A 24,437-nucleotide genomic window follows, 5' to 3' on the forward strand; every position below is an offset into this window, starting at 1 on the left:
CATGTCAAATTCCCTTTTAGACTGACTGCAAGTTATTCAATTTTTCGTAATGGATAACCAAATTGTTCTGGTACACTTTCGCAAAGGTTATGAAGCAACAACCCTACAGTCTGTGGCCAACCTCTGGAATTCAGTTACTCTGACTCTGAATATAGATGTTCTGCTTAATTAAGAGACCTCACTGCAGGGGTTTCCTAAAGACGGAGCTAGAACTGAACTTTGGAGATGCAGCCTGAATATTCCTTTGAAATATTTTTAACTGACAAAAAAGGAAATGTATATGCCTGAGTCACATTCACGTAAGTTTAAATTTAATATAATTCCCCCACATTAAACTGAATCCACTTTAAATAAAATTACATTTCTTTGCTCTCCAAGTTAATAAGTTATATAAAATATAACGTATATAACCTATACCATATAGTCTCTTAATACTTCTTTCAAGACTTATGTGAAATGAAAAACATCAAGTGTTAAATAACACATTAGTAAACAGATAGAACATAGTGTTTTAACAACTGTTTATTTAACATAGTATTTGTCCACCAATGACTATATATTTGCCACATATCTGAAAAGACAGCTAGCCTGTAATCTAGATATGTCAACATGCATAATGAAGATCACACTTATCTCTGCCAACACAGCTTGACGGAAAGCAGAAAACCACAAAAACAGACCATGGCTTTGCAAGTAAACATCACTTGTAAAATGAAACACACACACACACACACACACCGTGGTGGTAAAACACTTGTGTTATACTGTGTTTCCCCCAAAATAAAAGCCTGTCTTATATTTTTTGAACCCCAAAATAAGTTTATTTTCTGGGAGGTCTTATTTTGGGGTTCATGGATCAAGATGGGGTTCCTCTTGCTGTCTTACCTGATTTCCAGCTCTCTCTCCCTAATCTTAACCAGAGAAAATAGTATTTTTCAGAGGGGGGCTTCCTTTCGGGGAAACACGGTACTATAAAAAGTTTAAGATCTACAAAAGCTTTGTAGCTTCTCCTCGCCACCTCATAGCATAGCAACCTTTCTTGATTCAGTTGTTTTGGAAATAGATTACTTTGGATTGAAAAGGTTTAGGTAACCTGACCAATTTAAGAATTTGGAAAAAGAGCAACCATCCAGTTTTGGGTTCACACATTCTATTGGGTTATGATTTGCTTAAGCATCGCTTGCTTAATCACTACAATGGACTGTATTTATATTAATCTATAAATCATGATTTACAAACTATGTTTGCTAACTATGTTCAAAGCACAAAGCTAAAGCCATGCAAACTTTATTCTGCCTGTGAATCAATCCTTCCACTAAAGAATTTGGTTGGTTAGTATTGCTGTTTTTAAAAATCATCTTACTGTTATTTATTTTATTTTTTTTAGATTTGTATGCCGCCCCTCTCCGGAGACTCGGAGCGGCTCACAACACAAAACAAGGTACAAATCTAACGATAAAAACAATTTAAAAACAATCATGCATCTCAAAACAACCCCCAGAAACTATCTGCTGTAAAAGACTTTTATAGGAAAATATGAAACACAGGTAATCCTAGACTTACAACTACACTTAAATAAGGTGAATGGCAAATGGCGACCACATTGTTTCTGGAATGCTGCAACTGGTATAAATACATGATGTTTGCCAAGTACGAAAATTTTGAGCATGCAACTGTAGGACGCTGCAACAGTTGTAAGTGCGAGGACTGGCTGTAAGTCACTTCTCTCAATGTCATTGTAAATTCAAACAGTTACAATATTGTAACGAAGGGTTGTAAGTAGAAAACTACCTGTACTATCTGATAAAGACTTTGGCCAGTGATGCAAAATAGTCTAGCCTTGTCTATATCCAAAATAAACATTCATATATTTACTCCTTTATCATCAAGTTGTAATTTTGCAGGAGTTTATTTTGCAAAAGCAAACAATGACAGAATACTGTTAGTGTTTGTTCTTGATGCTTCTTGGCAACAAACAGAACAGTTAGGAAGTTAATGATTTGGGGTCTTTTTTAGAAGGTTGAATTATGGTACATTTATAAGCAATTATACAAATAGAATACTTCATTTAATCAAACATATAACATGCAAAATATTGTAACTAATATTTCTAAAGCGACAATAAAAAATTACAATTGATTCTGCTCATTGGTTTCAGATTAGTTCTTTGGTTATTATTCAGGTCTACATTTTACGATGATATGACATGAATTTTTCTTTCAGCTTTTGATAGATATTGATGGCAATCAAAAGTTTTGTAGACAATGCTCCTCAGTGTCATCAGCACATCTATAAAATCCCACCTAAGCTTTTAGAAGTAATTAAGAAATAATAATAATAATAATAATAATAATTTATTAGATTTGTATGCCGTCCCTCTCCGAAGACTCAGGGCGGCTCACAACAATAATAAAAACAATGTTACAGTGGAACAAATCTAATATTAAAAGAGAAAAAAAGCATATAAAACCCCATCATTTAAAACCAAACAACACATACATACCAAACCTAAAATATAAAAGCCTGGGGAAAGTGTCTCAGTTCCCCCATGCCTGGCGATATAGGTGGGTCTTGAGTCATTTATGAAAGACAAGGAGGGTGGGGGCAGTTCTAATCTCCGGGGTGGGGGAGTTGATTCCAGAGGGCCGGGGCTGCCAGAGTACTACTAATAGTACTATTACTCATTTCCATAACAAAAAACATTAAGACTCTTCTGTTGCCACCAATGTCTTAAAACCAGCTAATTTGTTAATCTGTTATGCATGCATTATAATGAAGCCAAATAAGAAAAAGACACACTATGTTACACAGTTCCATTACACCTCTTTATCTGACCAAGTTCTGAAAAGTATACAATTCATGTTTAAGAGTGATTACATTTAAAAAAAAAACCAGATTGTATAAATAGCCAAGGTCTGACTATTTTCAATCTCTATTTTGGCAGCAGAAAATGAATTTTACGTGAATACATTCCAAGTAAGGTTCTTCTGATCAGTGACAAGGTAAGTCTACTTCAGTTGCTTTAATAAACAAGCTACCTTGGAAACTAGAAGGGGAGATTCAAAAGCCGTGATACTGCTGAACCACTTGGCAGCATTGGATGGTATCAGTTATAGCATCATTCCCTGCTGCCCTTGTGCAGTGATTGTGATCCTTTCTTGCTGGCACATGTTCAGAAAATGGTGTTGGTATTCAGCCGGTTCAGGCAAATCGGTAACAGTGACCTGTGAGTGGGTCTATCCATCCGCCCCGACACTATGCCATCCTATTTAGGCACATTTTGAAGCCACGTTCATGCGTGCAAGCCAAACATGTGAGCAAAGCATATGCATGGAAGACTTTGTGCATGCATGGAAGATATACATGTGACTTAAGTGAGCGTGTGCACTCACATTTGCAAACTGGTAAGGAAATTAAGTGAATACCACCTCTGGCTGGGAGTTACCTTCAAACAATATATACAGATAGGGCTAATGCAGTAATGACAGTAAATATAACTTAACTCCTCCCTCAGGATCAGGTAAATGTAATAGGTGTTTTAGAACTACAACATGAAATTGGTTTAGCGATTATTCTGCCACAAGTATGAGGCTTAAATGGATTTTATTTAATTCTTCAGGGAGCTAAAGAGACATTTTTGTTCTGAATACAGAGCTTAGTATTTTTCTTCTAACATTAATCACACTTCAAATTCTTACTGAATATGAGATGCTAATTTTTCATTTTCCTTCCATGGAAAAATATTTTAGAGAAAGCTATTTACCAAAGCAAGACTTTAAAAAGCACAATATTTGTCGATCCCAATTCCTTGGAAAGGACTTCATAACTTGATAAAATTGCCAAATCTAGTTTAAACATCTGGCTGATTGTGTGATAAACCAGTAATTTAAAAAAAATGTGAATCCAATCCTTCCTGAGATTGCAAACATTTTTTTAAACCTTGCATAAACTATTTTTTTAACTATGGAAACTGCTTTCAGTGTTTCTAAAAAATATATAAATAACATTAACAATTTAAACACACAAAGCAAAACAATGAAATTAAAAGACTGCTGAAGATTGAGAAAATGCTAATGCAATTTGCAGGAACAAAAACTGGATGGAATAAAAATCCAGCAACAAAATTCAGAATAATTTGGTAGGTTAAAGAATTGAGAGGGAAATAATAGTTACATTTATCACAGATAAATGTTTAATAAGGAAACAAGAATAAAACTCACAAATACAGAATGGAAGATGCCTAGTTAGGCAGTAATATTTGGCTTTTTTTTAAAAAGGCTTAGAACAGGAAAACAATGTAATCCTCAACAGAAGACTATGTTCTGGTCATGGTATTTTATGTGTTGCAAGCAGAAACTAAGCAGGGGAAAGGTGGGTTGCGATTCTTGGGGGATATAATTATGATTCTGCTATACAGAATTATGCTCTGTCCAGGTAAATTCATGCTTAAGAGCTCTCTTTTGTATACAAGCCAACTTACTTGTAAAGTGAGTGTAGATATGTTTTCAGTAGGTGGTTTACAACAAACAGTGGTTTTAATGCTTTTGGCTTTGTTCTTTTATTGTACAACTATGCATTTTATTATCATGTTTTCTCCCTGTGTACGAAAGTTACCTTGAACATAGGGATGAAAGCCAGTTTTAAAATTAGCACTGAATTCTATTGCTTAGGCAACACATACAGTACCCAGAGGCCTATGTATACAAAAGAGACAGGCATATCTATTCATAACTTGTGGGCTACAAATGATATTTCTATCATTTTCAATTTCCTCTAAAATCTCACAGAACTTTCAAAGCTTAGGTGAACTTAAAATAACATAATAAAAGTCAAAGAATAAAATCACATGCCCAGCGGGATATAATAATTTTAAAAGCTTCTGGAAGGAAAATTTCAGCTGACATAAACACATGCAACTTTATATGAGCCTCCTGTTTGACAGGAACAAGTTCAAATCAAAACTATCAAATCACCACCATGAACCAGGATGGGTCTCTAAAGATGATCTGAATATAGAGTGTCAATATGCCAGCAGGAGGTCTTTTAGATACTGTACATGACTCCAAATTGGAAACACACCAGGAATTAGTGGAACTGTTTACATAAGTGGAATTAGTAGAATTGTTTCACAAGTGACGAAAAACATTTCTGAGGCTTGGTCCTAACTAATTAAACGGGCTACAATATTCTTGATTTCACTTGCTGTCCAAGCCCTGTTACACTTTTTATACAATCTACGCAAGTTGCTGTAGCAATATAATTGATACTTTTGTGAAGGAACCAAATCCTTTAATGAGCAAATAAAAGCCATCTGTTAGTGGTTGGTGTACAGTACTCTACATTACAGATTCAAGGCAACGACCATTTATGTGTGAAGTAATTGTAAAACAACTTCAGTGGACTAACTTTAAAGACAGAAGGCAAAAAAAATTGATCTAAGTGTAATGTTTAAGGCACTATGTTAGAATGAATGCTGGTGTTAATTGAATGTTTGTTCCATCTGCGCTGCGGGAGAGTCCAAGCATGGGGTTAACTTCTGTCTGTTTGCCCAGGGACTGAGTAAGAAAAATCTGGTTTTATCAAGGCATGGACTTGCAGGGAGTCCAAATGTAGATAAAACTCCAAATGTCCATACCTTACACCAGGACAGGCCCTAGGGTGGGTTTGGACTCTCAAGCAGTGCATAGAACAAACATTCAGTTAAGAACAAAGTTCATTCTCCTCTGTGCTGCTTGGACAGTCCAAGCACGGGATGTACCCAAGCTTAATGTCTCAAGGGTGGGAAGAAGGCTGGTTCTGGATCCCCAAAGTGGAGTGAACTCTCTGCAGTACCCTACTGCTGAACGAGGCCTCAGAGGATGCAAAGGAATCCAGTCAGTAGTGTCTAATAAAAGGTGATGGTGATGTCCACGTTGCCACCTTGCAAATGTCCTCAATGGAGGCTTGTGTGGCCCATGCTGCTGTGGTGGCTGCACTTCTTGTCAATGAGCAGCTATGCAGCCCAGCAATGGAGTAGCCCAAACTTCACAGGCCTTCACGATGCATGCTTTCAGCCAGCGGCCAATAGTTGAAGGTGAAATTTTCTTTCCCATAGATGTTGGTTGAAAAGTCACAAATAAGGATTCAGACTTTTGAAAGGCAGCAGTCCATTTAATATATCTGTGAAGGGTCCTCCTGACATCCAAAGTATGCCATGGGTTGCGTAGAGCATTGACCTCTTCCGCCCCCGGTACTGCAAATCTGGAGAAGATGGATGGGCAAACAAGTCCACTACTGAATGGCCAAACAGATCTGGGTGCAGGCGCCACTCTGAGTGATCTATGGTGCTCCTGCTAAACCAGTCCGCTTGTAATTTCAGAGTCCCAGAAATGTGATGGAACAGATGTGTTGTTCTACCCAGAGAGCCAGCTTCTGTGCCTCTTGCATTAGACAGTTGGCCTGCCTGGCAGTTGATGTGTGACTGGGTGGCCACATTGTCCGTCAGGATCAGGACACATTGGTTTGACACTAGATCAGCGGTTCTCAACTTGTGGATTGTGACCCCTTTGGGGGGGGGTGTCAAACAATCCTTTTACAGGGGTCACCTAAGACCATCAGAAAACACATATTTCCAATGGTCTAAGGCAGAGCTAGGCAAAGTTGACTCTTCTATGACTTGTGGACTTCAACTCCCACAATTCCTGAGCCAATCTTGCTAGCTCAGGAATTCTGGGAGTTGAAGTCCACAAGTACCCTACTGCTGAACGAGCCAACTTTGCCTATCCTTGGTCTAAGGAACCAAGACACCCTCTGCTATCCATCTCCAGGTGGTACCACCCGCATGCAAATAGACTACTGCAAAAAAAATAAATACCTGTACCATGGGAACTTCTGATCATGCACAGAAGCCGAATTTCTGGCACTGTGCACACGTCAGCATCTCGTCTTTGACCTTTTTTAAAAATTAAAAAAAAAAAAAGAATTAGACTCTGTGCATGCATGCGCACACATGACCATGAGGCGCAGTCACGCAGTGCAGGAGTAAGCAAACCAGCAGTGAGATAAGTTGGAACCCACCCCTGAGTTTCCTAATAATTCTATTATTTTATGGTTGGAGGTCACCACAACATGAAGAACTGTATTAAAGAGTTGCAACATTTTTGGAAGGTTGAGAACCACTGCACCAGATGCTTGAAATGATGAAGAGCCAGAGGGACCACTTGCAGCTCCAAACAATTTATGTTTTAGGACAAGTCCAATGGGCTCCAACATTCCTGAGCCACTTTTTATTTATTTATTTATTTATTTATTTATTCATTTATTCATTTATTTATTCATTCATTTGTCCAATACACAATACATATGGAAGAGAATAGACATGAAGTGATATATATATAAAGATAATATGTAAAAATAGAGAAGATATATGAAAGGAAGAAAATATATATGATATATAAGATAAAGGAAAGACAATTGGACAGGGGACGAAAGGCACACTAGTGCACTTATGTACGCCCCTTACTGACCTCTTAGGAACCTGGAGAGGTCAATTGTGGATAGTCTAAGGGAGAAATGTTAGGGGTTAGGGGTTGACACTATTGAGTCCGGTAATGAGTTCCATGCTTAGACAACTCGATTGTTAAAGTCATATTTTTTACAGTCAAGTTTGGAGCGGTTAATATTAAGTTTGAATCTGTTGCATGCTCTTGTGTTGTTGCGGTTGAAGCTGAAGTAGTCATTGACCGGTAGGACGTTGCAACATATGATCTTGTGGGCAATACTTAAATCGTGTTTAGGCGCCGTAGTTCTAAGCTTTCTAGACCCAGGATTGTTAGTCTATTTTCGTAGGGTATTCTGTTTCGAGTGGAGGAGTGAAGGGCTCTTCTGGTGAAATTTGAACTTGGGACTGGACATGAGCTCCCCACCCAAAGAGACTGGCATCTGTTGTAATCGTGATGCGGGTGGGTTCTCTGAATAGACAGCCCTTTGTCATGGCATTGGATGTCCACCAATGGAGGGATCTGAGTACAGTCAATGAGATCTGAACCTTGACGTTGGAGTTGCTGCGTTTCGCCCTCTGATGAAGTAACAGAAAACACTGAAGAGGGCAAGCGTGTAGTCTCGCCCAACGTACAATGTCTAAACAGGAGATCATCTTTCCCAGAAGCTGAGAGAGCACAGCCAGTGGGACCAATCGTAGTCTCCGGAGTTGGGTGATAAGGGACTGAATGCTGGATACATGGTCCTGAGACAAAAATATCTTGCAAGTTTCTATGTAGATGTAGAAAGCTGGTGGTGGGAACCAGATGGCTCTTGCCGATGGTTACAGAGAAGCCATGGTCTTGCAGGGTTTGAATAATAACCCAAAGATGTTCCTGTGCTTGCCTGACTGAAATGATGATGTCATCCAAGTAACACTGTCAGCCACTTTCTCTCAGCCTCCCTACCTCACAGGTTGTTGTGGGGAAAAGAGGAAGGATATGTTTGCTGGATACAAATAAATTAAATAAATTAAACCAATCCAATGCTGTGGCAGCTACTTGATTAGCCATGGAAAGAAGGCAAGGAGCAGCAGCAAATATTTTAAATGTCTAATTACTGCTGTCACAGAAGATTTCTCAAGCTTAGTAGCCAGACAAAGGTAAATACAGGCATAGATAACACAAGTCTGCAGATTATTACTCTATCTTAAAAAGAAAGAGCACTGAACTTGTTTTTAGGAGATATTCCTTCTCTATATTACGAAAGATACGGCATTTAAAACTGCAACTAGGTATGTAATTATCAGCCAAATATACCTCACAGAGTTGTCCTTTTATATAAAATAGAAGGCAAGATTATTATGTATGTCTGACACCTTGATTTATAAAAAAATACTTTGAATAAAATCCTAATAATAAATACCGTGTTTCCCCGATAGTAAGACCCCCCCGATTGTAAGACATATGGGGGGTTTCAGGGGGGTCGGCTTATATAAGCCATACCCCGAAAGTAAGACATATGTCTTACTTTCGGGGAAACACGGTATAAACGGTATTGCGGGGGGGCGATGACATTGCTTCCAAGCTCCCCGCGCGCCCCTCGCCTTCGCTCGCCGCGGCGCCACCGCCTCTTCCCCTGCCGAGGCTCAGCTGCAAGCGGCCAGCGAGGCCGATCGGCTCCGAGGTGAGCGGCCGGAGCTGCGCCCTCCTCCGCCCGCCTCCTTTCCGCTCGCCTCGGAGCCGAGCGGCCTCGCTGGCCGCTTGCAGCTGAGCCTCGGCAGGGGAAGAGGCGGTGGCGCCGCGGCGAGCGAAGGCAAGGGGCGCGCAGGGAGCTGCCGGAAAGGAGGCTGGTGAAGGAGGGCGCAGCTCCGGCCGCTCGCCTCGGAGCCGATCGGCCTCACTGGCCGCTTCCCCTGCCAAGGCTCAGCTGCAAGCGGCCAGCGAGGCCGAGCGGCTCCGAGGCGAGCGGCCGGAGCTGCGCCCTCCTTCACCAGCCTCCTTTCCGGCAGCTCCCTGCGCGCCCCTCGCCTTCGCTCGCAGCGGCGCCACCGCCTCTTCCCCTGCCGAGGCTCAGCTGCAAGCGGCCAGCGAGGCCGCTCGGCTCCGAGGCGAGCGGCCGGAGCTGCGCCCTCCTTCGCCCGCCTCCTTTCCGCTCGCCTCGGAGCCGCTTGCAGCCGAGCCTCGGCAGGGGAAGAGGCGGGTGGCGCCGCGGCGAGCGAAGGCGAGGGGCGCGCAGGGAACTGCCGGAAAGGAGGCGGGCGAAGGAGGGCACAGCGGCGGCCGCTCACCCTTTTTGACTGCCCATCCACCCCTTGACCTGCCTTTAGCCAGCCAGCCGAGCGTCCGTGTCGCCGCGGAGTTGGCCTCCCCTGCCGAGAAACATTGCTGGGAGCGGCGAGGGGATGCTCCCCGCAACCCGCCGAACGTCGAGGTCGGCGCCCGCCTCCTTTCCGGCAGCTCCCCGCGCCCGAAGACGAGCCGGCCCCGGTGCCCGGGACAATGTAAGACATACCCCCAAAGTAAGACACAGTGGGGCTTTTGGGGGTAAAAAGATAGTAAGACACTGCCTTACTATCGGGGAAACACGGTAGAACACTCCATGTCGCACGAATCCCAGCGACCGATTAGGTCCCACAGAGTGGGCCTTCTCCGGGTCCCGTCAACTAAACAATGTCGGTTGGCGGGCCCCAGGGGAAGAGCCTTCTCTGTGGCGGCACCGGCCCTCTGGAACCAACTCCCCCCGGAGATTAGAACTGCCCCTACTCTTTCTGCCTTCTGTAAACTCCTTAAAACCCACCTTTGCCGTCAGGCATGGGGGAACTGAAACATCTCCCCCTGGGCATGTTTAATTTATACATGGTATGCTTGTGTGTGTGTCTGTTAGTATATGGTTTTTTAAAAAAAATTTCAAATATTTTAAATTTAGTCGGATTATTTATGATTTGCTTCACTTGTTGTGAGCCGCCCGAATCTTCGGAGAGGGGCGGCATACAAATCCAAATAATAAATAATAATAAATAAATAAATAAATAAATAAATAAATAAATAAATGTCTAATTTAATTTACATTAAAAAAAAACGTTCTGCAGCATTTTAGAGAATTCAAAATATCACAAGGGAAGGATCATTCAGATGAGATATATTTTAAAACACAGCCGATTTTCAAGTGTTTTTGCACATGCTGCCTGTATGTTTTATTAATTTTAAACTGAATCGGATACCGTATTTTTTGGACAATAAGGCAGACTGGCTTATAAGACACACCAAGATTTCAAAGAGGTAAGTAAGGAAAGGTTTTTGTCCTCCCCGGCCCGCAGGAGCACTCTGCAATCTGTACAGTCTGGAGGACAGAAGGGAAAGGGGGGACCTGATCGAAACATTTAAACATGTTAAAGGGTTAAATAAGTTTCAGAAGGGAAGTGTTTTTAATAGGAAAGTGAACACAAGAACAAGGGGGCACAATCTGAGGTTAGTTGGGGGAAAGATTAGAAGTAACATGAGAAAATATTATTTGACTGAAAGAGTAGTAGATGCTTGGAACAAACTTCCAGCAGACAAACCTCCACAGTAACTGAATTTAAACATGCCTGGGATAAACATATATCCATCCTAAGATAAAATACAAGAAATAGTATAAGGGCAGACTAGATGGACCATGAGGTCTTTTTCTGCCGTCAATCTTCTATGTTTCTAAGCCTCCCAAACTCTTTGCGCGTTCCGTTTTTCACAAAAGCAGAGACGTTTTTGCCTTCCTCAGCTCCCAGGAACACTCTGAAGACCTTCTAAACCCTCTGCACATTCTTTTTTTTTTTTTTTTTGCAAAAATGGACACATTTTTCTCCCGTTTTTGCAAAAAACGGGGCAGTCAGAGGGTCTGGGAAGTCTACAGAGTGCTGCTGGGGAAAGGCAAACATGGACCATTTTTCACCTGGTTGTTTTTTGTTTTTGTTTTTTGTTTTTTTTTTGCAAAAATGGGGTGCACAGAAGATCAGGGAAGTCTGTCAAGAGCTCCTGGGAGTTAAGGAAAGGGAAAAACACTGTTTCTGCCAAAAAAAAAAAATGGCCCATTTTTCACCCTTTTATTTTTGCAACTGTGGGGTGTGCAGAGAGTTTGGGAAGTCTTCAGAATGCTCCCGAGGGGCTGAGGAAAAGGCAAAAATGCCCTATTTTTTGTGAAAAACAGATCATTTTCCACAAAAATGGGATGCAGGGGAAGGGCTTCAGGAGGCCAAAAATGGCTTTAGGGGTGGAAAAAGTACGTCAAACTCTGAAAAATCAAACTGTCCACTTAGGAAGCAACACTGATTGAGAATCAATTTCACATACTGTTGTGCACATCCAAATTTATTTATTTATTTATTTATTTGTTTGTTTATTTATTTATTTGATTTTTATGCCGACCCTTTTCTTAGACTCAGGGCGGCTTACAACATGTTAGCAATAGCACTTTCTAACAGAGCCAGCATGTGGCCCCCACAATCCAGGTCCTCATTTTACCAGGTCCTCATTTTACCTCGGAAGGATGGAAGGCTGAGTCAACCTTGAGCCGGTGATGAGATTTGAACCGCTGACCTTCAGATCTACAGTCAGCTTCAGTGCCCTGCAGTACAACACTCTACCTGCTGCGCCACCCCAGCTCTTGTACAGAAACTTTGTACGGAAAAAGTATTCAATGAGAATATTTCATTCATTCAGATCTAGGATGTGTTATTTGAGTATTCCCTTTATTTATTTATTTATTTATTTATTTTTTGAGCAGTATATATTCTTGGCATACATTCCTGTCAATCATACTCTTTCTAGCCACAAAGGTAAATATGAAGATACTTAATGGAATATGAACGTTACTATACAAGGTGGTGTTATAAAGTCATGGCAACAACTAAACAGTTAATGCTGAATTTTAGTCTTTCAGTCAAATATTACGTAATTCTTAAAGCAGTTATAGCAGCAAAGCATTCAACACTGCTCTGGCATGAGATGTCATTAGTCTTCAGACTCATAAAATTTATCCAGCTCACCCAGATTGTTTTGAAGACACTCAGCTTACTTTTAAAGTTAAAAAATAGGCAACATTAAACACAGAGTTTCTCAGTTTGTTCAGATTTTACATAGAAGGGACACACTACAACCTATTATTCAAAATAATATGTTGTAGTCTCCCATCAAATACTAACATAGCACCTTGAATTTTCAGCCACTAAGTTACATATTAAAGAGAAATTCCAAAAGCAAAAAGTATGTGTCATACTTTTAAAGGAAATTCTGACAGTAATTTCTCATTTGGTCATCTGTTAGATTACACTGAAAATATCAATACAGCACCAAAAATTCTCCCCGACTGTATGTATGTATGTGTGTGTCTATGTATATATGTATGTATGTATTTATTTATTCACATTTCTATGCCATCCAACTCCCAAGGACTCTTGTACAGCTTTGTAGAAAAGCATCACTGCATATCAGATTTAAATGTGTGGAAGGGAGGAGGGAAACTTTCATTGTATACATCTGATTCAGGATCACCCTATTTTTTCTTAGATTAAAAATATTATACAGCGTAATTTTCGGAACATCTTAGAAGTTAAGTAGTTAAAATTGTACAGATTGTTCTATTTGTGAGGAATATTTTAGTGTGCATTGTTACATGGAAAAATCCTCAATAAATCTGAAAATAATTAGACAAAAACAAGTAATATCACAACTCAAACTTTTTCTAAATAGTTCAATTCAACTCTGAACTGAATAATATACAGATACAAATTAATTTTTTTTGTCATTAGCAAGCACATAAATTATTATGAAAAATACTATGTCATAGTAAATATTAGCCTTTAACTGCAGCAAAGTTCAGATTAATTGTATGTTCTTGCTGACATAATTTTCCCCTTACAAAAAGTATATTTTTTACTTACACATCTTTCATAAATATACCATCCCCTGCCACCTATTTAATAATGAAGGCATTCATTTTTTTAAAATTGTGAGTTAATATCAAGGAAACTGAAAAAGAATCATTATGGATTAAGATCCTTAAAGTTTCCATTCCTACCATAAGCTTCTCAAAAATTGACAAACAGAAAAAAATCTGAGAAATATAGCAGTTTAATTCACAGTAATCTTGTGTTAGACCAGGGGTCCCCAAATTTGGCAACTTTAAGACTTGTGGACTTCAACTCCCAGAATTCTCCAGCCTGGTATGCTATGTTATGCTGGCTGGAGAAGTCAGGGAGATGAAGTCCACAAATCTTAAAGTTGCCAAGTTTAAAGACGATGTTAGACATACAGGGCTGCTGAAAAGTTTGTGGATCCTTTCAAATTTTCAGTGTTTTCGTTAATAAACATGACTTCAAACATGATCTGTTTTCCACACAAGTTCTAAATCTGATTAAAGAGAAACCAATTACATGAGTAAAAAATATGTAAATTGTTCATTGATTTATTAAGGAAAATGATCCAAAGCTACATATTTGTGCGTGGCAAAAGCATATGAACCTCTAGGATTATGAAGAAGAGTTGGGTATTCCAATCATTGGGATAGTGATCAGATGTGAGGGTGTGAGGTCCTGCCTTATTTAAAGAACAACATTCTGGGTATATAATTTCTAAGTTTGAAATTCAGAACACAGAAATGCAGAAATCTGTTAAAATCAACACCACTGCCCAACCACCAAAGACACTGCCCAAACACTGCATTGTCTTTGCTGCCATGTCAACACACTGCTTCATTCACTACCCTTTAGTGTTTAAACCCTCATATTTGTCTTTTGGGAAGCTCAATTCCATCAATGACTTTCTTTCCCCCCATTAATTTTCTCTTCATATAGTTCTTTTGAATTCAAACCTCATTTTCTCCATGTTCCTAAAGATGCATGTTCAATGTGCATCTTTGTTAGTAATTCACTTCCATGCCCAATTTGTAGTCTTTCAGCATTCAATCATTGACACTATTTTTCTTGTACTACCTCACTTAAACACTCCATATTGCACTCAATTTATCTTTATGCTTCTCCTGACATAAAAGAGGAAACAAGCATACAATGCCTCTTTCTTCTGAGAGTCATCTCTCGCAATAGGCCATTGTATATCTTCAAATATTTTAAATTTATTTTGTAAACAATCAAATTGGTCATGCTTAGATCTATATTCATTTGTTATTTATATGTATAAACAGAAAAAAATTTAAATCACATATTTGAGATGAAGAAAAAGTTTCTCAAAGATGCCAATTGCCGTTATTATTATCAATCCTCAGGCTGCTGAGTAAGAGATTAAAGGAGGAAAACCTATTCAAATGTCAATGTAGTCACTTTAATACCAGTCTGGGGAAACACAGAATCTTGGAATCTATAAGAGGAATTGCACAGCCTCATTTAAAATACCGGCAAGCTATTTAAAACTGACTCTCTCTGACTAATTTGATTTTTCCCCCAAATGTACATTGAAGTATGATTACTGAACAATGACCATAATAAATTGTACAAATATCAACATCTATTAAATAACCCAGTGCCTTTAAATTTCTGTAACAGTCATGCTCCAAAACCACATAGTTTTTGGAGCATTCAGTTTTCTAAAATAAAACTAATTATCCTCTTCGGATTGTCCCTCTTGTCCCTCAGCAATTCTAAGAAAAAATATATTCAGAAATGAAAACTTATGAGTCAGAGATTCTCCATTAATTTTACCGTAACTCTGTTAAATACATGTATTTCTGGAACCAAAGCGTCTATCTCCAGGTCACATAGACATGCCTATTTGTAGTCATTACAACCACACCACTTATTCAGATTATGGCAAGCTCTTTAGAGAGGCTCATAAGTTTTACAATTGATTACAAATTGTTCAGAGATCCGGTCTAAAGTTTATCCACCATCCAATTTATGACAGAATGTTTACAGTTATTAACTGCTTAGCATCAGCTGAGAAAACTGCATAATGGATATCAGCATAAAAAATGGCAGATTACAGAGTTTGAGAATTTAAGGCCAATGATGCATTTACAATGCTAAGGCATAATTCTGGTTTATAATTCATAGTGAAAACTGTTCCTATTACTAACCTCTCCCATTCAGCATGAAAGGGAAAGCAATTAGATATATGAAAAATTAGACCAATAAAAATAGGATGTTTAGAATTTTTAGAGTTGTCTCTGACTTGAAATCAAAGCTTGTTAGAAAAATGATATTCTGGCTTCTTAGAAGAAAGAGAAGTTAAGATTCTACATAACTCTTTTAATTTGTTAGCCAAATCCATTTTCAATAGAAATAACAAGATACATCTGTGAATAATAAGCCAGAATTTTAGCTTAAAACAGAGAAGCTAGAATTGAAGAGCCAGGGCAATGATTCTGATTAAGCAACATGCAGTACTGTATTATGAAAATAGCTCACTTGAAACCCAACTACAAACTATGACATTAATTAATCCTTTACATGCACACTTTTTTGCTGGGCTCTATTATTAAATAACTCTTCTTTATTTTATTGTGTAGTATAGAAAATAAAAAGTATGTTGCATTCTGTTTCAGCTTTCTATAATACAGTATTATACTTTCAATATAGATCCAATATTCCAAAATCAAAGTTTCAATATCTTCCTCACCTAAATCTAAGGGAAATCCAATAAAAGCAAAAGAAAAATCTCAAATGTTTAGTATTAAAAGATAAATACTGTTCATCTATTGAGTTAATTAAAAATGTACTTTACTGGGACCATAAGATAAATTAATTGGACTCAATTACACATGAGACATTGGAGATTAAAAATATATTCAACTGCATACTGGACATTCAACATTGATAGTATTGAACAAAACAGTAATTCATTCAACACTCTTATTCTGTTTCCAAAATAATTATTCTTATTGCACTAAAATCTCTAAAGGCAGCTTAGAAATATTCCTGCATGTGGCAAGTTCAAATAATGTAACAAAATTATCTGAAAAACTCAATAATCAGCTTTAAATATGTACTGAATCTATTAACAATTCAAAAAATATTTTAACTTAATGCATGGGTATAGTTATGCCACAAGAATAAAATAATATCTTCCTGTAGCAGCATTACTTTTAATTTCACCCGTCCCACCAGCTAATGTTTTAAAATATTTTGTCAATCATAAAATACCCCTCAACTGCAGAACCTTATAAAGTAACATTTGCAATTAACTGGTACTGAAATGTAAACATTGCACAGAGAAGATTTCATCAACATTAGGCATTTTAATAGCTTTGCACAGTGCCCAACGGTTTAGAAAGTATTCCACTCAAGATCAGACTTTAACTCTTGTGTTACTGATTTTAGAAACTCTAGAGAGCAAATATATTTCATTTTTTCAATTAATCAAAACTATTTCTAGTTTGTAAGCCTGGATAGATGGACACCATACATATTTAACAAATAAATTTAATAAATAAACTCTTTTGAATTTTTCTAGACCATCTCAGTAAAACTGAAATCAGTCCTTCCCCTTGGAAGGCTGCATATTTAATTGGATATGCTGCACATTTAATTCTAAAAACTACATCATCTGTTATCCCAGGGACTACCAGGACCACAGGGGTTAGGTAATTATCCTTACAATGGCCAGGTTGTCTTATCCCCACTGCCTAATTTCTACATAGATATTCTTTCTGAATCATCCTGCTGTTTTCTATATGCACATTGTCTTCAGATTATGACAACTCATTCAGTGACAATTCAATATGTGATGGTGCTGAATGAGAGGGGAATATGACAGTCCTCAGAATTTTGGTCATCATAGCATGCCAATAATAATAATAATAATAATAATAATAATAATTATTATTATTATTATTATTATTATTTATTGGATTTGTATGCCGCCCCTCTCCGTAGACTCGGGGCAGCTAACAACAATAAAAACAGCATGTGACAATCCAATAATAAAACAGCTAAAAACCCTTATTATAAAACCAAACATACACACAGACATACCATGCATAACTTGTAATGGCCTAGGGGGAAGGAATATCTCAACTCCCCCATGCCTGACTGTATAAATGAGTCTTGAGTAGTTTACGAAAGACAGGGAGGGTGGGGGCAATTCTAATCTCCGGGAGGAGTTAGTTCCAGAGGGCCGGGGCCACCACAGAGTAGGCTCTTCCCCTGGGGCCTGCAAAACAACATTGTTTAGTTGACGGGACCCGGAGAAGGCCAACTCTGTGGGACCTTATTGATTGCTGGGATTCATGCGGTAACAGGCGGTTCCAGAGGTAGTCTGGTCCAAAGCCATGCTTTAAAGATCATGACCAACACTTTGAATTGTGACCGGAAACTGATCAGCAGCCAATGCAAGCCACGGAATGTTGAGGAAACATGGGCGAATCTTGGAAGCCCCACGACGGCTCTCGCAGCTGCATTCTGCACGATCTGAAGTTTCCGAACACTCTTCAAAGGTAGCCCCATGTAGAGAGCGTTGCAGTAGTCGAACCTCGAGGTGATGAGGGCATGAGTGACTGTGAGCAGTGACTCCCTGTCCAAATAGGACCGCAACTGGTTCACCAGGTGAACCTGGGCAAACACCCTCCTTGCCACAGCCAAAAGATGATGTTCCAATGTCAGCTGTGGATTGAGGACGCCCAAGTTGCGAACCCTCTCTGAGGGGGTCAGTAGTTTCCCCCCCCAGGGTAATGGACGGACAGATGGAATTGTCTTTGTGAGGCCCATAGTCACAGTGACCAAAATTTCCAATTTTACTTGCCAGTTTCCCACAAGCAAAGACAATGGTGAAGCTAGCAGGAAGTTGGAAGTTCTTGTGAGACCATCATTTACTGACAGCAATCAGATGTGCCAAAAGGTATTTATTTATGTATTAAACTATTTTTATGGTCACCAAACTGACACACTGTAACTCTGGATAAAAATGTAAAAATATCAAACATTAAAAACATTTAAAAACCAGAATAAAAACCGATACACCCCACCTCCCAGCCCCCTCTCTTTGGTGGCAACAATTCAATCATATCAAGCACTTGATTGGCTCCAAATCTGCTTAAAGTCCCTAGGCCTACAGACAGAACCACATCTTCAGAGCCTTCCTAAAAAGTAACAAAATGGTGGCCAATCTTATCTTTAGGGGTGTTTTCCATAGAGTGGGAGCCACCACTGAGAAGGCCCTTTTTCTTGATCCAACCAGATGTGTTTCCTGAATAGACGGGACCTGCAACATGGGCTGCCTTCCTGATATGCCGGGTAGCTATAACTGGAGGAAGGCAGTCCTTGCCATTACAATTCCAGTCCCAATTACTACTGTAACCCACAGACTACCTGTAGGTGGGATGGAAGAAAGGGAAGGTATATAATTTCCCCCTTTATTTAAAACAATTAAATGGGAGAAAATAAAAGAGAATTTAATTATTATGCTCAGCTCTCTTGCACTTGACCTGCATTTTTAATTAACACCTGGAAGAGAGACTGCTCAAAGAAACTAGCTCTTTCTTTTTGTTTTTTTGCAAAAGAATCACTCAGAAACTTCCAGCTTTAACCTCAATCAGATAATTATCTCTCTCTTTTTGTCATAGCTAATTCTCAGTACCCACTAGACACTTAATCCTCATTAATATCCTTTACTGATACTGAAGCAACTCTGGGGGTGGCAGAGAAAGAAAGATTGCATGGCTGTAAAACCTGCCCAACAAAATGAACACCAGACAGTCCTCACCACTGTGACAGATGGAGGAGGGGCTCCTGGTGCTGTAAGTAATTAATAGGAACAATTTAAAGAAACAAAATGCTATTTATTATAGTCCTGGTATCTCTTTTCACCACCTCTTGCTGCAGTATCCATCCTGCAAGTTCCAAATTAGCCAGCATTACAAGAATTTCCTGCAATTCAAGTGTGTCTTGCACATATCCTTTCTTTCTTAATATTTAGGGTGTTTGTTTGTTTGTTTTGTCAGAAATCTAATTCTTGCCTTGCATTAGATTTATGCTAGACATTGGAGATATCTGTTGGGGTTTATCTTTCCCCTTCAGCATGGCTTCTATTGAATAAAAAGGAAAAAGTATCTAAGACAGCATTTGATGGTGCCTCCATGGACAGGTATCTGAAATCCAAAGAAAAGTCTTTTTAACAGTTGTCTCTGGAAGCAATCCAGGTACTGAATGTCCTGTGTCAGTGTATACATTTTCCTTTTCCCAGCTTTGGAAGTTCTCATTTTGGGAAATTATTAGGAACTAAATGGAATTAAATTATTAGGAACTAAATAAAATCCTTTGCGGTTGAATGTATAGTATTTTTATCTAATCAGGAATGTAATGAACAGTCCAAATTTTACTTCAAGGCTACTTTTATCTCCTAGAGCAGTGATGGCGAACCTTTTTTCCCTCGGGTGCCAAGAGCACATGCGCGAGTGCCCACACCCATAATTCAATGCCTGGGGAGGACAAAAACAGCTTCCCCTGCCACCCGGAGGCCCTCTGAAGGCCGGAAATGGTCTGTTTCTCAACTTCTGGTGGGCCCAGTAGGCTCGTATTTTGCCCTCCCCAGGCTCCAAAGGCTTCCCTGGAGCTAGGGGAGGGTAAAACGCACACCTCCCTTTGCCCTGGAGACTCTCTGGAAGCCAAAAACGCCCTCCCAAAGCTCTGTGTGAGCCCAAAATCAGTTGGCTAGCACACACATACATTTTGGAGCCGAGCTAGGGCAACAATTCACGTGCTAGCAGATATGGCTCCATCGGCCACCTGTGCCACCTGTGCCATAAGTTCGCCATCACTGTCCTAGAGCATGCCTCAAAATAGGAACAGAAAGGTTTAGGTCATATCGAAAGTCTAGGTAAGGGGAAGAGCAACACAAATGGATACTTTATAAATATTATACCTTAATGGAACACTTCACATGTCTTAGTTAAGAGAGTGTTTCCTGTACTGGTGGCTTATGATCAAGGGTGGCCTCTAGACAGCTCGCCACAGCGGCTCGTGAGTGCTTGCGGAGCCAGCGCGATTTTGCTTCTGCACCTGTGGATATAGCAAAATTGCACACAGAGCCGCAGGTGCGCCCATGTTTCGGCATGCGCGGAAGCAAAAAAACCTGCGGCAGCATGCACGATTTTGCTATCTCCACAGGTGTAGAAGCAAAATTGCGCTGACCCCACAAGCACTCACGAGCCGCCTCGGCAAGCCCAATTTAGCGTTCTGGTTAGCAGTCCACCCCTGCTTATGATTGTCTTCATTAGGCACAAGGCCTTCATTTTAGCATGAAGGAAAATATACATGCTTCCTATCAGCTATGCTAAGCTGTAATGATACCATAATTCACTGAACTTTGGCATCTGAAAGAGCCAGTCAACAAGTTTATCATGACTACATGTATGATTTCATCATCTGATTATTATTCTGCCCATGAACAGCACAACATCACATTCTTCTCTGGCAATGTTAATCCGCTAACCAGATCTTACAAAAAATTTGTTAGACCAATTCTGGATTACAGCTCACCTGCCTGGAATCCACATTGCATATCAGACATTAATACAATTGAAAGAGTCCAGAAATATTTCATAAGAAACGTCCTTCACTCCTCCGCTTGCAACAAAATACAGTGGTACCTCTACTTAAGAACTTTTCTAGATAAGAACCAGGTGTTCAAGATTTTTTTACCTCTTCTTAAGAACCATTTTCTACTTAAGAACCCGGGCTCGGAAAAAATTCCCAGGAAATTTGGCCAGTTTCTTGCCATTCCCCCTGGGTTTCTCTCTCTGGCGCAGTGTATGGGAGGCGCATGCTCCTCCTCGCTGCCTCAGAGTCCCTCTTTTTTTTTTAAAGCCTCAAATTTTGGATTTTTTTTATTCCCTCGCCTCACCTTTTTCCTTCCGCAGCAACTGTCCTCCTCCTCTTCTTCCTCCTCCTCCACCCACCCAAATTCCCAGCTTTTATTTCTTTCCTAATGGGCTTGCATGCATTATCTGCTTACTATTATCTGATTACTATGGAAAAAATTGCTTCTACTTAAAAACGTTTCTACTTAAGAACCTGGTCATGGAACGAATTAAGTTCTTAAGTAGAGGTACCACTGTACCTTATTCCACCCGACTTGAAATACTGGAATTAAACAATTTATAACTACATCGTCTCCGATATGTTCCAAATGTAGTTCATAAAATCATATACCAAAATGTCCTTCCTGTTAATGACTACTTCACCATCAATACACGAGCAAGTAATAGATTCAAACTAAATGTAAACCACTCTAAACTCGATGCAGAAAATACAGCTTCAGCAATAGAATGATCAATGCCTGGAATGCACTAGGTGACTCTGTGGTTTCTTCCCCAAACCCCAAAAACCTTTATCTTTAGATTGTCTACAGTCAACCTCTCCCCGTTTCTAAAAGGTCTGTAAGGGGCGTGCTTAAGCACACCCTTGTGCCTACCGTCCCTGTCCTATTGTCCTCTTTTATCATTACTCTTATGTTATGTTTATACAAACTGCTATTATCCTATACATGTTTGACAAATAAAATAAATAAATAAAAATAAAATAAATAATGTCTTGCAAGGAGAACTGAACTACCTGTTTAAGGCAACATGCTGAGAAATTTTTGGCTGCTCCTCAAAAGGAAGGTGGGATCTGTTTCCTATGTGTCCTCTTAACACAACAAGACTGCGTTTGCATCCATTTACATCCTAATCAAAATTGCCTTATTAAAAAAGGTATCTTTATGTATAAAGCAAACATATGTTGCGTAACCACTCAATCCTCACTTATACCTAACCTTCCTTTGCTGTTGCCTAAACTAAGCAAGTTTGGAGGTGAAGGTGGGTGAAATGCTCCCGGTTTGCCCGTGCCTGTCAGTCATCGGAGAGCCGGCCGTGAAGGTAGCGTGAGGCTCCGCCCACTTACCCAGACACTACCATTTGAGTTCTTTTGTTCTTTTACCCTCTGAGCCTGCACAGAACACTTTGTGCATGTGCAGAGGGTAAAAGAACCAAATGGCGGTGTGCAGGTGGTTAAACGGAGCCTCGCGCTGCCTTCACAACCGGCTCTCCGATGACTGACAGGCACGAGCAAACCAGGAGCATTTCACTGCTTGGATGGAGGGACAAAAAAAGATATTGCAGGACTATAAAACTGCCCAATGAAAACAACCTCTTCATTATTGGAATACATCCTGGCAGATGGAGGAGCCTCCGATGCTGTATTTAATGGGGACAATTTAAATAAATATTCTGTTTTATTTCAGTTCTGGCATCTCTTTTTAATATTATCCTACTTTTGTATGCAGACTACAATTTCTAAAGTAGCCAGCAATGGAGGAATTTCAGGGGGGAAAAACCCATCCTGTTTTAAAATCATTTTATGTAGACCCACGTCCTTTCGCCCTGCCTCTTCTGCCATATCAAAGGTTGGCACCACTTATGCCCAACAAAGAACATAAATTTGTTCTACACTAGATTAGATTAGATTAGATTTATTGGATTTATATGCCGCCCCTCTCCGCAGACTCGGGGCATCCTTCAACTGTATTGGACACATTCATTTTCTTTACTCCCAGCAGTGGTGGGCTACGAGCTGGAACGCTAAATTGCGTTCGCTGCCGTGGCTCATAAGTTCTTGTGGGATCAGTGCGATTTTGCTGGTGCACCTGTGGAGGAAGCAAAATCGTGCATGGAATCACAGGTGCGCCCATGTTTCGGTGAGGTTTTTTTGCTTCCACACATGCTGAAACATGGGTACACCTGTGGCTCTGTGTGCGATTTTGCTTCCTCCACAGGTGCAGCAGTAAAATTGCGCTGGCTCCACAAGCACTTGCAAACTGTGGCGGCGAGCGCAATTTAGCATTCCGGCTCGTAGCCCACCGCTCCTCCCACCCTTGCTTTCTAGCTGCTGTTTCCAGATAGGTGCAGCTAAAGCAGGTAGACATAGTCTGATCAATACCAGGAAACAATCAGCACATATAAACCATTTTCAACCAAACACTGAGTCACATAAGGAACACAAAAGAGACACAATGAATTTTAAAGTAGCAGCAAAACTTTACTAGTTACAATGTACATTTCGTCCCATACACTCATCACCACTTATTTGATTGTAACCTTTAGCCTGGTATTGGGAACTGTGGTATGCTACATAAACAGCTTACTTTCTTGAAATCCTTTCCTCTCCAACTTTTCCATTATGCAGAAAGAGGGGAGTAAAGTGCTTTTTGTAAGCAATCTCTCCTTTTCCTGATTCTTTCTGGCTTTCTGGCTAGTGGTGCAAGTGCATTGTTTTCAATGTGTTTCAATGCAACCACTTGTCTTCTGATCCCTTTCTCTCCCATCTCTCTGCTCTATGGGGAGGAGAAACAGTCAGGCAAAGGAGAGATTGCCTACCTAAATAGCTTGTTGTCCCCCTAAGAATGGAAAGATTGCAGAGAAAGGAATTTCAAGAGAGTACTTGAAGTTATTCACATAGTGCAGTTATGGCAAACCTTTTTTCCCTCGGGTGCCAAAGAGTGTGGGCGTGCATTATCACGCATGTGCAAGTGCCCACACCCATAATTCAATGCCTGGGGAAGGCAAAAACAGCTTCCCCTGCCCCCGGGGGGCTCTCTGGAGGTTGAAAATGGCCTGTTTCCCAACTTCTGGTGGCCCCAGTAGGCTCGTGTTTTGCCCTCCCCAGGCTCCAAAGATTTCCCTGGAGCCAGGGGAGGGCAAAACTGCCCTCCCCCATCCCCCCCAGAGGCTCTCTGGAAGTAGAAAATGCCCTCCCAGAGCCTCTGTACGAGCCAAAAATCAGCTGGTCGGCACACATGCACATTGGAGCTGAGCTAGAACAACGGCTTGCGTGCCAGCAGATATGACTCCACGTGCCACTTGTGGTACCCATGCCATAGGTTCGCCATCACTGACATAGTGCATCTGCTGCTCCCAAGCCAGGCATGAATACACTGTTTATGTTCTGTAGAAGAGAAGTTTATTCCCTTGCAATCCCTTCCTCTCCAATCTCTATATCCCACAAGAGAGGAAGGGGG

General features: G+C 40.2%; 1 protein-coding gene and 1 long non-coding RNA gene across 5 annotated transcripts in view; one reads left to right on the forward strand and one right to left on the reverse strand.

Moving 5' to 3' along the window:
- The window catches only part of JAK2 (Janus kinase 2), a 116,687-nt gene that overhangs the window by 89,094 nt on the left and 3,156 nt on the right, over positions 1 to 24,437 (reverse strand). The window contains exon 2 of one of the 4 annotated variants that reach the window (XM_070742582.1): positions 6,860 to 6,931. The exons of 1 other annotated variant lie outside the window; for it this stretch is intronic. The gene's annotated coding sequence lies outside the window, so the exon portion shown is untranslated. Of the gene's footprint in view, positions 1 to 2,503; positions 2,570 to 6,853; positions 6,932 to 24,437 lie in introns of those variants that run through there. 2 more of the 4 variants (XM_070742583.1, XM_070742584.1) reach the window with 2 other exon arrangements.
- Positions 193 to 24,437, forward strand: part of LOC139162340 (uncharacterized) — a 56,049-nt gene continuing 31,804 nt past the window's right edge. The window contains exons 1-5 of the long non-coding RNA XR_011558304.1: positions 193 to 299; positions 1,388 to 1,441; positions 2,945 to 3,002; positions 18,189 to 18,281; positions 19,006 to 19,179. This is a non-coding gene — a long non-coding RNA (uncharacterized lncRNA). The remainder of the gene's footprint in view (positions 300 to 1,387; positions 1,442 to 2,944; positions 3,003 to 18,188; positions 18,282 to 19,005; positions 19,180 to 24,437) is intronic.

The sequence above is a fragment of the Erythrolamprus reginae genome, chromosome 2 (assembly GCF_031021105.1).
Source record: "Erythrolamprus reginae isolate rEryReg1 chromosome 2, rEryReg1.hap1, whole genome shotgun sequence".
Classification (NCBI taxonomy): Eukaryota; Metazoa; Chordata; class Lepidosauria; order Squamata; family Dipsadidae; genus Erythrolamprus; species Erythrolamprus reginae.